The 15,773-nt window shown below is 43.6% G+C and overlaps 1 protein-coding gene across 1 annotated transcript in view; it reads left to right on the top strand.

Moving 5' to 3' along the window:
- DCC (DCC netrin 1 receptor) overlaps positions 1 to 15,773 on the top strand; it is a 1,677,934-nt gene that overhangs the window by 962,808 nt on the left and 699,353 nt on the right. The window lies entirely within an intron of this gene.

Genomic DNA, 15,773 nt, shown 5'->3' with positions numbered 1-15,773 from the left:
CTATATACTGTAGCAAGAGTGGGAAACGTAGACTGAAAATGCTCAGACTATGATATCAATATGCTCTAAGGGAATTCATTTGAAATGAATGCAAAAAAATGGAATGAACTGAAAATGGACTTCTCTTCCAAAAATACCCCAACATTTTGATGTATTTTGGTGTAGCCAGTCCTCCATTATGGTGCTTTATTCTCAACTAGGGGTGCTAAAGGTCCTGGTTCAAGTCCAGATGGGAAGAAAGAAAGGGGTCCATATTTAGCCACTGAGTGGCTAGTTCAGTTAGCCAGCTACACCTATCTGGCTAACTTAGACCAGCCTTATGGTACAGCTAGAAGATAAGAACATAAAATGCCATACTGGGTCAAACCAAGGGTCCATCAAGCCCAGCATCCTGTCTCCAACAGTGGCCAATCCAGGCCATAAGAACCTGGCAAGTACCCAAAAACTAAGTCTATTCCATGTTACCATTGCTAATTAGAGATGTGAATCGTGTGATCGATCGTCTTAACGATCGATTTCGGCTGGGAGGGGGAGGGAATCGGATCGTCGCAGTTTGGGTTTTTTTAAATATCGTGTAAATCGTGTAAATCGAAAACCGGCACACTAAAACATCCCTAAAACCCACCCCGACCCTTTAAAATAAATCCCCCACCCTCCCGAACCCCCCCAAAATGACTTAAATTACCTGGGGTCCAGTGGGGGGGGAGGGGAAGGGGGAGGGCGGGAAAACCGGCACACTAAAACAACCCTAAAACCCACCCCGACCCTTTAAAATAAATCCCCCACCCTCCCGAACCCCCCCAAAAGCCTTAAATTACCTGGGGTCTAGAGGAAGGGTCCCGGTGTGATCTTTTACTCTCGGACCTCCGTGCATTGTAGAAATGGCACCGGCGCTACCTTTGACCTACGGCCGGCGCCATTTTGCGCAAAATGGCGCCGGCCGTACGGCAACACGATTCGACTGCAGGATGTCATTCTGGACCCCCGCTGGACTTTTGGCAAGTCTTGTGGGGGTCAGGAGGCCACCCCAAGCTGGCCAAAAGTCCCTGGGGGTCAAGTGGGGGTCCAGAACGACCTCCTGCAGTCAAATCGTTTTTCGTACGGAAAATGGCGCCGGCCATATGGCGTATGGCCGGCGCCATTTTCCGTACGGAAAAACGATTCACGGTAGGAGATTGTTCCGGACCCCCGCTGGACTTTTGGCAAGTCTTGTGGGGGTCAGGAGGCCCCCCCAAGCTGGCCAAAAGTCCCTGGGGGTCCAGCGGGGGTCCGGGAGCGATCTCCTACGCTCCTGATGTCGGGGGACAAAAAAACAAAATGGCGCCGGCGCTACCTTTGACCTGTCATATGACAGGTCAAAGGTAGCGCCGGCACCATTTCTACAACGCACGGAGGTCCGAGAGTAAAAGATCACACCGGGACCCTTCCTCTGGACCCCAGGTAATTTAAGGCATTTTGGGGGGGTTCGGGAGGGTGGGGGATTTATTTTAAAGGGTCGGGGAGGGTTTTAGGGTTGTTTTAGTGTGCCGGTTTTCCCGCCCTCCCCCTTCCCCTCCCCCTTCCCCCGATTTACGATTTTTTAACGATAAATCGAGGGAATTGTTATTGTATCGCGGCTCTAACGATTTTTGACAATTTAAAATATATCGGACGATATTTTAAATCGTCAAAAAACGATTCACATCCCTATTGCTAATAGCAGTGGCTATTCTCTAAGTGAACTTAATAGCAGGTAATGGACTTCTCCTCCAAGAACTTATCCAATCCTTTTTTAAACACAGCTATACTAACTGTACTAACCACATCCTCTGGCAACAAATTCCAGAGTTTGTGCGTTGAGTGAAAAAGAACTTTCTCTGATTAGTTTTAAATGTGCCCCATGCTAACTTCATGGAGTGCCCCCTAGTCTTTCTACTATCCGAAAGAGTAAATAACCGATTCACATCTACCCGTTCTAGACCTCTCATGATTTTAAACATCTCTATCATATCCCCCCTCAGCCGTCTCCAAGCTGAAAAGTGCTAACCTCTTTAGTCTTTCCTCATAGGGGATCTGTTCCATTCCCCTTATCATTTTGGTAGTCCTTCTCTGTACCTTCTCCATCACAATTATATTCTTTTTTTGAGATGCGGCGGCCAGAATTGTACACAGTATTCAAGGTGCGGTCTCACCATGGAGCGATGCAGAGGCATTATGACATTTTCCGTTTTATTCACCATTCCCTTTCTAATAATTCCCAACATTCTTTTTGCTTTTTTGACTGCCGCAGCACACTGAACCAACAATTTCAATGTGTTATCCACTATGACGCCTAAATCTCTTTCTTGGGTTGTAGCACCCAATATGGAACCCAACATTGTGTAATTATAGCATGAGTTATTTTTCCCTATATGCATCATCTTGCACTTATCCACATTAAATTTCATCTGCCATTTGGATGCCCAATTTTCCAGTCTCACAAGGTCTTCCTGCAATTTATCACAATCTGCTTGTGATTTAACTAGTCTGAACAATTTTGTGTCATCTGCAAATTTGATTATCTCACTCATCGTATTTCTTTCCAGATCATTTATAATATATTGAACAATAAGGGTCCCAATACAGATCCCTGAGGCACTCCACTTTCCACTCCCTTCCACTGAGAAAATTGTCCTTTTAATCCTACTCTCTGTTTCCTATCTTTTTGCCAGTTTGCAATCCACGAAAGGACATTGCCACCTATTCCATGACTTTTTACTTTTCCTAGAAGCCTCTCATGAGGAACTTTGCCAAACACCTTCTGAAAATCCAAGTATATTACATCTACCAGTTCACCTTTATCCACATGTTTATTAACTCCTTCAAAAAAGTGAAGCAGATTTGTGAGGCAAGACTTGCCTTGGGTAAAGCCATGCTGACTTTGATCCATTAAACCATGTCTTTCTATATGTTCTGTGATTTTGATGTTTAGAACACTTTCCACTATTTTTCCTGGCATTGAAGTAAGGCTAACCAGTCTGTAGTTTCCCGGATCGCCCCTGGAGCCCTTTTTAAATATTAGGGTTACATTTCCTATCCTCCAGTCTTCAGGTACAATGGATGATTTTAAAGATAGGTTACAAATTTTTACTAATAGGTCTGAAATTTCATTTTTTAGTTCCTTCAGAACTCTGGGGTGTATACCATCCGGTCCAGGTGATTTACTACTCTTCAGTTTGTCAGTCAGGGCTACCACATCTTCTAGGTTCACCGTGATTTGATTCAGTCCATCTGAATCATTACCCATGAAAACCTTCTCCATTATGGGTACCTGCTGATTAGGTTAACCAGATAACTCTGAATATCTAAGTTATCCGATTAACCTAACGGGCTAACTCCGCTCCTTCCAGGAAAGCCTATTGCCCTCTACTTAATTGGCTATATTCTAGCTTGCTAAATCATTATCCGGCTAGAATATAGTCAGGTAAGCTTTTTAAAATAGCAGCTTAGACATTTAGACAGATAACTTTTCAGTTATCCATCTAAATTGCTTTTGAATATCTACCGCAAAGTCTTTAGGGGCCTCTGGCACTTTTACACACAAACGGGGATGGATTTTAAAATGAGCGTGCATGTCCCATCCATGCATGCATAGGTGTGTAAGCAAGGATACGCTGGAAATTTTAATTGTGCATGCACTTGTGCACATTAGGGTAGATTTTTAAAGACCGGTATGCACAAAATCTGGGAGCTATGCATGTGGCCGGGCCAAGCACATTTTAAAAATGGCAAGGCCATGTGCATATCTCCCGGCGGCTACTAGATCCTGTCCTAAGGAAGTGCACGCCGGCAGCCAGCTGGCGCGTGGAACTTATTTCATCATGTAAGATGAAGTAAGTTCCAAAATAAAAACAAAAGGTAGGAAGAGGGTTTTGGGGTCGGGGATGAGAGGAGAGGAGAGGGGAAAAGGGAGGCAGAGTAGGTAGGGAGTTAGGGAACTTCCCTCCAAGTCCGCTCCTTAATTCTAGTGGACTGAAAGGGAACTGGGGAAAGGCTGTTTGCGTCACCATACATTTTTTCTAAATCATCCCTCTCATGAGTGCAAGTCGCAACCTGCCGACACATGCGAGCGCCGATAATAAATCGGGTGCACAGGTGCATGTGGTGATGCATGCATATTATAAAATTGGTGAGTCCATGTATGTGCCAGGAACTGCGCGTACATGGATGTGTGCGCGGCTTTTAAAATCTACATCATAGGTTTTAAAATGCACAAACCACGGGCACGTATACTCCCATTTTTAAGAAATTAATCGAGCACAGCTTGCGCGCATGTCTTCCATAGGACCTTGTCAGCTTTTACACACATAATCAGCAAATTTTAAAACATGCTTTTGCAAGGCACATTCCCAGTTTTGCAAGTAGCTGACCAGTTTGTCCAGTTAATATCAAGGTCTTTCAGACCTCTCTAGTTATTCATCCTGCATGTCCCCTATTGGACCCAGACCCCCTTACCCTGTTCTATAAGCCCTAAAACTCGAGATCTACAGAATTGCTCCGGCCTGCAGCCGGCTCCAGACACCCCCGATGCCCAGGTTCTGGACCTGGCCCTTCCTCCTTGGCAGCAGTAGGCAGTCACCTACATGCTCGCCCTCCTGCTTCACTCCTAGGCTCCTCCGGCAGCTCTGCGATCTCTTCCTGCCCCGGTCGGGTCTCCCCACATGCGCTGAGGAGAGACGCCGCCATCTCCTAGTACCAGCCTGCCTGTCTTAGGTGAGCACGTGCGCACCTGCGCTGACTTTAAAGGGGGCCACAGCAGGAAACCTTCCCATGGCCCCGGATGATGACGTCTCTCAGCCTTACTATTTAAGGCAGGCTCCACCACTCAGTCTTTGCCTTGGCAACAGGTCTCCACGCTTCCTGTTGTGTGCTCACTGCTTAGTTGTTGCTCATTCGTGTTCTTGTTCCAGTATCCAATCCTGTTCCAGTGTACTTGTTCCTGTTCCAGTCCTTGTGTTCCAGTTCCAGCTTCCTTCCTTGTGTAACAGTTTCAGCTTCCTGTTCCTGACTATGCTTTGGATGGATTCCTTGGCTTTGACCCTCACTTATTCCTGAGCACTCTCTATACGGATTCCTTGGCTTTGTCCCTTGCTTGTTCCTGACCACTCTCTATATGGATTTCTTGGCTTTGACCCTCGCTTGTTCCTGACCACGCTCTAGATGGATTCCCTGGCTTTTGACCCTTGCTTGAACCTGACCCTGTCTCCAACCTCCTGCCCTGACTTCAGCTTGAACCTGACCTTGTCTCCAACCTCCTGCCCTGACTTCAGCTTGAACCTGACCTTGTCTCCAACCTCCTGCCCTGACTTCAGCTTGAACCTGACCTTGTCTCCAGCCGATGCCCTGACTTCAGCTTGAACCTGACCTTGTCTCCAGCTAACTGCCTTGGACAGTCTTTCTTGGGCACCTGTCTACTTGCAAGCCCGGACTTAACTTGTTCCTAACTGCTTGCCTGCTTCTGTCTGTCCGGGCTTGTAGAACCTGGCCTTGTTTTCGACCTTGTCCCTTCAGACCTTGCATCTCCGCTGTTTCCTGGCACCCTGCTTTGGACACTCTCTGGGATCAACCAGGCAGAGGCCCGCCTAAGACCAGAAGGCCCCGGTACCCAAGGGCTCAACCTGCGGGGAACGAGGGCTGGTATTGGTGAAGCTCCAGTTGGCCTCTGCTTCCTATTTGGCCCCACCTCCCAATGGTGGGGACCCATGAGGTTTTCCCCACGAGTAGCACCAACTCCACCTCAGGCCAAAGTTCCACCTCTGCAACACAGAGTACCCGTACCCGCACAGTGCTTTTTGGTTTAAAATTTGGAGTTACGAGCATAAGTCTTGGCCCAGGTTATTCCCTGCCCCTTTTCTATCCATTTATTCCTTACATGTGCATGGGTACATACATGAGTGTTTTGCAGCTTTTTAAAATCTGCATTGCTCACACACGACCTATATACGTGCATAAATGGACATTTTTGTGCAAGCAATGCTTTTAATATTGACCTGTCAGAGTCCTGCTTCACACTAGGTAGAAAATCTCCAGAAGATGCCAAATTGTCCAGAAAAGAAGCAAGGAAGCCAAAACCAATACAAGGGGTAAATATAATGACTCAACTCAGTGTCCATTCATTCAGTTTTTTCACTCGTATTAGTAGGAAAAATCAACAGGACTCCAAAAATGGTGTTCAAACTAAAGTCTTTACTGCAACTTAAATAAAATGATCGAAGCCAATATTCCAAAAATCAAAAACAGCATCAGGAAGTTTATGGCAATGCAAATAATGTAAAGTTTGGCCATACTGTGTGTTACTTCCCTTTCATGCTCTCTTGCACCATTATTGTTGGGAAAAATTTCCTCTGCTTGGAGAGATGGATGGCTGTAATGGGGTTCCAGCAAGTATCATGTGAAAAGGTAGAAAAATATCCCCAAGCACAAACACTGGAGATAAACAATTCCAAGTCAGAAAAAATCTCAAACATAGGTCAAACAATCTGCAAAATATTCAAGTCTCTTGGCTCAAAAGTCTTTGTCCTGCCCTTCACCCTACTGTTACTGGTCATCTGGGCTAAAATATCCAGTCCTTTGTGATTCAGGGGATATGCCCTTCCCTCTGGCACTGATCAGTCCAATCCAAAAAATTGTCTCATAAATCCTTTCCTCAACAATCTCTTGCATGAATGCTTAAATTGCTCTTTGAGATCCTGGGGGAATCTCCAGTACACTTTGGGCCAGATTTTAGTATCTAGGTGTGGGCGTAGAGTTGTGCGTGCAACCCGTCATGCACAAATCTATGCCCAATTTTCTAACATGCGCACACAGCCGCACGCATGTTATAAAATCCAGGATCAGCACGCGCAAGGGGATGCACAATTTTGCAACTTGCGCACGCCGAGTTGCGCAGCCATCCTCTGTTCCCTCCACCTTCCCCTCCCTTCCTCTACCTAACCCCCTCCTTACCTTTATCTTATAAGTTGTGCCTGCCTCCGGGCAGGTGTAGGTTGCGCGCGCCGACCAACAGCCGGCCCGCGATCCCGTTCACAGCGGCAAATGGCCACTGTGTCTGGAGGCTCCGATCCCACCCATGTCCCTCCCCTTTTTCAAGCCCCAGGACATACACACATCCCAAGGCTTGCACGCGTCGCCGGGCCTATGCAAAATAGGCTTGGCGTTAGACTGTATTTTTAAATAGTCAGTCAATAAGGCAGCTAGTAAGCAGTAGGTAGTGTGTTTATTTTTAAAAGTCTGCAGATCTGAGTGTTCTGCAGACTTTTAAGAACTGACTGTTTGTATTTAAAAAAAAACAAAACACAAACCCCCCCCCCCAAAAAAAAAAAAAAGTAGCCAGAAGCTAGAAATAAGCTAGGAGCAGTGTATACCTAAGTAAAAAGGTTTAAAAGTTCAGCTCAGTTACTCACCTTGGAAAGGTGTTGAGGTAGTGTGATTTGGTTTGAATAGGTACCAACATTTGTTAATCAAGAGAGCAGTGAGTCACTCTGGCTGACTAACTGAAGTTAGACTGTTTGGATTTCCCAACCCTCCCACCCCTTGCTCATCCTTTAGTTTATAAGCAGGTGACACTTTCACCAAAAAAAAAAAAAACAACAACAACAAAAACTTTATTGATAGTTTGATCAGACCCCGGTAGGCCACTACCAGACATATTGTGAATTCACTAATACATTTAAAGGATGTTAGACACATTCCTACTCCCATAGCAACCTAAAACTTAACTAGGAACTGATCAAAACTGAGATGAAGGCAGCAGTCCAGCAGCAATAGTGGGGCTTCCCAGTCTTTTGCATCGAGTGTCACATGTATGATTTTTTACCCACCGGTGAGAATTTGTACATGTGCATGCGATGCAAAGAGCTCCTGGCTCTCAGAGAACGAGTCCAATCTCTGGAGACTAGACTGGCAGACCTGGAGGAGCTGAGGCAGACAGAGAGGTATATAGATGAGACCTTCAGGGACATAGTAGCCAAGTCCCAACTTCAGACGGGCAGCCCTGGTGCTGCCTTGGAGGAAGAAGGTCTCATGATTAGAGAGCATCAAACGGGTGCAGCAGGAAAGAATCCTGTAGCAAGGACCTGCTCTCCAAGTGATGCATTGTCCCTGTTCCACGCACAGGTCACCAGAGGCAGGCAGATCTCCGGAGCCTCAATGCGTGGATAAGATGATGGTGCAAGGAAGAGGGATTCAGTTTTGTTAGGAACTGAGGAACCTTTTCGGGAAGGGGGAGTCTCTTCCGAAGGGATGGGCTCCACCTTAACCTGGGTGGAACCAGACTGCTGACACTAACCTTTAAAAATGAGATAGAGCAGCTTTTAAACTAGAACAAAGGGGAAAGCAGACAGTCACTCAGCAGTGCATGGTTCGGAGAGAGGTATCTTCAAAGGATACTAATGATGTACTAGACTTAGGGCATCCCGACAGTGAGGTTCCAATAATAAGAAAAGTAGTCCAAGTGCCTGTACTTAAAAACTCACCTGAGCTAAAAAATTCAAACTTATCCCTATCAATTAAAAAGCAGAATGAAAATACAAACAAAAAGGAAACTTTGAAATGTTTGTATGCTAATGCCAGAACTCTAAGAAGTAAGATGGGAGAATTAGAATGTATAGCAGTGAATGATGACATGAGATTGGCATCTCAGAGACATGGTGGAAGGAGGATAACCAATGGGACAGTGCTATACCGGGGTACAAATTATATCGCAATGACTGAGAGGAGCACCCGGAAGGCGGTGTGGCGCTTTATGTCCGGGATGGCATAGAGTCCAAGAGGATAAACATCCTGCACGAGACTAAACGCACAATTGAATCTTTATGGGTAGAAATCCCTTGTGTGTCAGGGAAGACTATAGTGATAGGAGTATACTACCGTCCACCTGGTCAAAATGGTGAGACGGACAGTGAAATGCTAAGAGAAATTAGGGAAGCTGACCAAATTGGTAGTGCGGTAATAATGGGAGACTTCAATTACCCCAATATTGACTGGGTAAATGTATCATCAAGACACGCTAGAGAGATAACGTTCCTGGATGGAATAAATGAAAGCTTTATGGAGCAATTGGTTCAGGAACCGACAAGAGAGGGAGCAATTTTAGATATAATTCTCAGTGGAGCACAAGACTTGGTGAGAGAGGTAACGGTGGTGGGGCTGCTTGGCAATAGTGATCATAACATGATCAAATTTGAATTAATGACTGGAAGAGGAACAGTATGCAAATCCACGGCTCTCATGCTAAACTTCAAAAAGGGAAACTTTGTTAAAATGAGAAAAATTGTTAGAAAAAAACTGAAAGGAGCAGCTACAAAAGTATAAAATGTGCAAGAGGCGTGGTCATTGTTAAAAAATACCATTCTAGAATCACAGTCCAATGTATTCCACACATTAAGAAAGGTGGAAAGAAGGCAAAACGATTACCGGCATGGTTAAAAGGGGAGGTGAAAGAAGCTATTTTAGCCAAAAGATCTTCATTCAAAAATTGGAAGAAAGATCCAACAGAAGAAAATAGGATAATGCAAAAGCATTGGCAAGTGAAATGTAAGACATTTATAAGACAGGCTAAGAGAGAATTTGAAAAGAAGTTGGCCACAGAGGCAAAAACTCACAGTAAAAACTTTTTTAAATATATCCGAAGCAGAAAGCCTGTGAGGGAATCAGTTGGACCGTTAGATGATCGAGGAGTTAAAGGGGCACTTAGAGAAGATAAGGCCATCGCGGAAAGATTAAATGATTTCTTTGCTTCGGTGTTTACTGAAGAGGATGTTGGGGAGGTACCCGTAGTGGAAAAGGTTTTCATGGGTAATGATTCAGATGGACTGAATCAAATCACGGTGACCCTAGAAGATGTGATAGACCTGATTGACAAACTGAAGAGTAGTAAATCACCTGGACCGGATGGTAATCACCCCGGAGTTCTGAAAGAATTAAAAAATGAAATTTCAGACCTATTAGTAAAAATTTGTAACCTATCATTAAAATCATCCATTGTACCTGAAGACTGGAGGATAGCAAATATAACCCCAATATTTAAAAAGGGCTCCAGGGACGATCCGGGAAACTACGGACCGGTTAGCCTGACTTCAGTGCCTGGAAAAATAGTGGAAAGTGTTCTAAACATCAAAATCACAGAACATGTAGAAAGACATGATTTAATGGAACAAAGTCAGCATGGCTTTACCCAAGGCAAGTCTTGCCTCTCAAATCTGCTTCACTTTTTTTAAGGAGTTAATAAACATGTGGATAAAGGTGAACCTGTAGATGTAGTATAGGATTTTCAGAAGGCACGTATATTACGCGCGTAACCCTTTTAAAATCCACCCCTCTGCTTTGAGATCTTGAAGAAATCTCTAGCTCCTCAATCCAATTGCTTAGAGATCCAGGAGGAATCTCTATCTCCCCACTTTCTCTATGCCTTGCTCACTCTCCAACTTCCTTTCCCACTCTCCAAACTACTGAAGCACTAAACATGCTCCAGAGGACTTTATACTCCACTGAAATCTTAACCCCCAAAAGGTGGGGTTACAGCAATCAGAGGAATTCCAAAACAAAAAACGCCTCTTACTGACTCTAACTAGAAAAATGCATAGGGTAATATTAGTGACTGGCATAACCTCATCACATTTGTATTTGTAGCATTTAAAAATTTTTTTTAAAAGGCCTCCCATGACCCTGGAAACCACTCCCTACCCAGCAGAGTATGAACCGGGGGACTGGGTCTTCCCAGCTGGTCTACCCTGTGCCCTTCCACCTCCACTCCAAGCCCAAAAATTGAATCCAGTTTGGCCCAGCCCAGTCCAGCCCTGCCCGAGCCCTCTTCATATACATTAGTCAGGGCTGGACTCTACTTGCCTCCTTCCAGGTCCTACATGATAAATGACAGGAGTGATACCCACTCAATCCCTTCCGGAACTTGGTCCTTTAAAAATGTCATGTCTGCCTGGAGGATCGCGCTGAAGTGATGTCATGTAAACGCCTTCCTCCAGTGCAGCTAGTGCTATTTTTTTTTTGTGCGACCATTTCACAAGGAACATGTTGGCTTGGAAGGGATTACGCCCAGGTCGGAGGTGGTTTAGAAGGATCCAGTGAAATCTATAAAGATCAGCACCAGCTGGTTTTGCATAAGTGCTTGCAGTACTTCCCTTGAGCCTGTTTAGAATCCCACCAATCTTTCCAGATACTCAAAACACAGGCACCTGGAATAGAATGCAAATGGATGCAGGTAAGTAGTGAGCGCTTGCCAGGATTTAATGTGCTGTCTACCTGGGTAGTCCAAATAAATCAGCTGATGTCACCAGATTAGTAGTATGTGCACATGAAGGATGGGTGTAAGTGCAAGAGTAGGACTGCCTGTCACACTTCTGTATACACTGTAGAAAGATTGTAAAAATGAGGTGTGAATGTGGGGAAGGCTAGGGGAGGTAGGCAGTGGGAAAGGGACAATGTGGGCAGTGTTTTGAGATGCTTATGTGGAAAATAGGGACTCCAAAACTACTTTTCTATAGACAAATACCTTGATGTGCTGCTGCCACTGCAGCTCAGTCTCTTTAAATACATTCTAAAAATGACTTCAAAGGGGCATAATTTGTATTTTCTTTTTTAAAAACACTTCCTATGAAATCAACTAGTGGAAAAAGGAAACAGTATAACATGACTGATTTTCCATGAAAGGAAAAGAAACTTGAAATTATTTTCCCTAAGGAAATAATGTAGGAACTGCATGGACAACAGGGAGATGGCTTAGACTTACTCCTGTTCTGAGATAGAGGAGAAGATCTCTCCAGGATAGAGGTCTCAGGGAGGTGAATACAAGCTGCATATTTGAGTTTATAATCCTTTGAGGTTGGAAGTGGAGATGAAGTGGAACTTGCTAATGGAGAATAGGTAGAGGCTTTGCCTCTTGCTTTCTTCAAGTAACATTTTTTTTCAAGCTCTTCAAAATAACATTTTGAGAGTTTAAAAATATACTGAAAGTAGCCAAATGTTCTTTTTTCTGATATTGAGCTAATATTTTTCTCCATGAAGCCAAAACTACCAGGATAAATCAACCCCCTAAATGTGGATTCGTTTATTTTCTGTGTACATCAATATCAAAGTGTTTTCTGGTTTACTGGAGAGTAAAATATATTTTAGTTGAAAATTAGTTTTTTGTAATATATCATGATTATAATTGTCTAGATAGATTATCAAGAGCTAGAGGTTTTATTTGTTCTCTTTTGCCATATTAAATTGTTTCATACAATATATTTTAGTTACAGTAACAATACTGAAACCTTAGAACAGTGTTTGGTTTCCTTTTATTTAATAACAAACTTTCTCTTTGCAGAGAACAAAAGGAACATAAAATATTAAATATTAAACCAAACAATCTCACAACACAATAAAACAAAAAATTAATGAGTAAGCTAACATCATCATAAGATCATAAGAAATTGCCATACTGGGTCAGACCAAAGTCCACCAAGCCCAGCATCCTGTTTCCAACAGTGGCCAATCCAAGCAACAAGTACCTGGCAAGTACTCAAACACTAAGTAGATCCCATGCTACTGATGCCAGAAATAGAAGTCGCTATTCTCTAAGACAACTTGATTAATATCAGTTAATGACTTCTCCTCCATTAACTTATCCAACCTTTTTTAAACTCAGCTACACTAACTGTCATGGTTGTGGACCCTTGGGTTGGGACGAGTGATAGTGGGACCACTGAGGGATTGCCCCCAGTAGCTCTCGTCTCCGGTAGGTGGAGCTGGCGAGGACAACCCAGTAGGACCTTCACCTATACCAGCCTTCGTTCCACACAGGTTGAGTCCTTGGGTGCTGGGGCCAGCAGGACTTAAGAGCGGGTACCTCAATGAAGATGACAGAGCAGAAGATGAATACAGGGTCGGAGGACCGGGCTGGCAGTGAAGGTGCGGAACGAAGTCCTATCCGAAGGTCCGGGGCAGGCAGCAGACAAGCAAGAATGAAGTACCAGGCCAAGGGTCGAGACAGGCTACAGACAAGCAGAGACAAGAAGACAAGCCGAGGTCAAACCAAGAGATCAAGCCGAGGACTGGGTCACAAGAACTGAGGATCATGGAGAAAGCCGGAGGCAGGGATGAAGACATGGTTAGGAAGGAAGGAACTGGAATGCAAGACTAGACACAGGATCACAAGGACTGGAACAAAAGCAGGAACAAAACCAGGAACAGGATCAAATGCAGGAACAGGAAGAAGAGACGTCTGGAACAGCAACTAGCACTCCGAGGAGATGACCTGTTGCAAAGGCAAGGAGTTGAAGATTGCTGTAGGGTTTAAATACCCTGGTAGTGTGACGTCATCTCTCAGGGCCGGGCCAAGGTTTCCCGCCACGGCCCCTTTAAAGTGGGGAGCCTCCCGTGCTCGCACACCTAGGAGGAGCCCTGCTGGCCAGAGGAATACGGCATTGGCGGCCACATGGAAGGCCGCATTTGGCCTGCCGTGGAGTAGGGCACTCTGTGCCGGGCTGCGGCGATGACAGGCAGTGAAAGAGGTAGGAGGGACGGGTTGAGACCTACCATGGTCAGGATCTGCAACACTAACTGCACATCCTCTGGCAACAAATTTCAGAACTTAACTGTGTGTTGAGTGAAAAATAATTTTTTCTGATTAGTTTTAAATGTGCTACTTGCTAACTTCATGGAGTGCCCCCTAGTCCTTCTATTGTCCGAAAGAGTAAATAACCGATTCACATTTACCCGTTCTAGACCTCTCATGATTTTAAAGACCTCTATCATGACCCCACTTAGCTGTCTCATCTTCAAGCTGAACAGCCCTATCCTCTTTAGCCTTTCCTCATAGGGGAGCTTTTCCATCCCCTTTATCATTTTGATCGTTCTCTATACCTTCTCCATTGCAACTATATTTTTTTGAGATGTGGTGACCAGAATTGTACACAGTAATCAATGTGCGATCTCACGATGGAGCAATACAGAGGCATTATGACATTTTCCGTTTTATTCACCATTCCCTTCCTAGTAATTCCTACAAATTAAATTTAATTTGCCATTTGGATGCCCAATCTTCCAGTCACACAAGGTCCTCCTGCAATTTATCACAATCTGCTTCTGATTTAACAACTTTGAATAATTTGCAAATTTGATTACCTCACTTATCATATTCCTTTCCAGATCATTTATAAATGTATTGAAAAGCACTAGGCCAAGAACAGATCCTAGAGGCACTCCACTGTTGACCCTTTTCCACTGAGAAAATTGACCATTTAATCCTACTCTCTGTTTTCTGTCTTTCAATCAGTTTGATATCCACGAAAGGGCACCATCTCCTATCCCATGACTTTTTAGATTCCTTAGAAGCCTCTTATGAGGGACTTTGTCAAATGCCTTCTGAAAATCCAAATACACTACATCTACTGGCTCATCTTTTTCCGCATGTTTGTTAATTCCTTCAAAAAAATGAAGCAGATTTGTGAAGTAAGACTTGCCTTGGGTAAATCCATTCATTAAACCCTGTCTTTCTATGTGCTCTATGATTTTGATCGTTAGAATAGTTTCCATTATTTTTCCCTGCACTGAAGTCAGCTCACTGGTCTATAGTTTTCTGGATCATCCCTGGAGCCCTTTTTAAATACTGGGGTTACATTGGCCACCCTCCAGTCTTCAGATACAATGGATGATTTTATGATAGGTTACAAATTTTAACTAATAGATCTGAAATTTCATTGTTTTCTTTCAGAACCCTGGGGTACATACCATCCAGTTCTTGTTATTTGCTACTCTTAGCTTGTCAGTCTGGCCTACTATATCTTCTAGGTTCACAGTGATTTGGTTCAGTTCATCTGAATCATCACCCTTGAAAGCCATCCATGAAACCGGTATCTCCCCAACATCCTCATTAGTAAACACAGAAGCAAATAATTAATTTAGTCTTTCAGCAATTGCCTTATCTTTCCTAAGAGCCCCTTTAACCCCTCGGTCATCTAATGGTTCAACCGACTCCCTCGCGGGTTCCTTCCTTTGGATATATTTTTTAAAAAATGTTATGAGTTTTTGCCTCTAACTTCAATTTAAATTAGTTTGCCTTATGAATTTTTTACCCTTAACTTGCCAGTGCTTATCCTTTTTCCTATTTTCTGTTTTCTGCAGATGGATCCGTCTTCCAATTTTTGAAGGATATTTTTTTGGCTAAAATAGCCAAAAAAATCATAAAGGCCACCTAGAAAAAGTTCTGAAAGGGTGAACAAAGATCAAGGGAAAGCTGTAGCAAAGAGAAGCCACTGAAGCATCTTTCTAAAGGAAAAATGCACCCTGTTTTCCCTAAGGCCAAGTGAAAGAAAATACCACCAAAACGGACACGCCAGAGAAACCTGGGGGGCCTTATAAAGAAAAATTAATTTCAATATATCTCCCTGTGAGCTTAACGATGCTTCAAAAAAGCTTTTTGTCAAAAACACAAACTAATGAAACTGGAACACATTATTCCTTACCTTTTTTATTTCAGAAGCATAATTAAACATTCATCACGTGAAAGATTGCATATTTTACTTCCTGTTGATATAAAACTAAGACAGAATTTGTCAGGCAGTATCAAGTTAAAAGAAATCTATTCTCATGTCATAAGGAAATACATTGGTTCCATTCTTAATTAGAGATACTTTGAAAATTCTACTTGATAATTTAAAGCTGAAACATTTTTTTTTTACATTTATCTACAGACTTAAGCTTCCAAGTGGTTAATGAACTCCTTATCTTTTGAATACTGGAAATGAAACTAAGCTAATGAA

This window comes from Rhinatrema bivittatum, chromosome 1 (assembly GCF_901001135.1).
Source record: "Rhinatrema bivittatum chromosome 1, aRhiBiv1.1, whole genome shotgun sequence".
Classification (NCBI taxonomy): Eukaryota; Metazoa; Chordata; class Amphibia; order Gymnophiona; family Rhinatrematidae; genus Rhinatrema; species Rhinatrema bivittatum.
The sequence above is the reverse complement of the archived record's forward strand: the minus strand, read 5'-3'. Positions and strand labels throughout refer to the sequence as shown.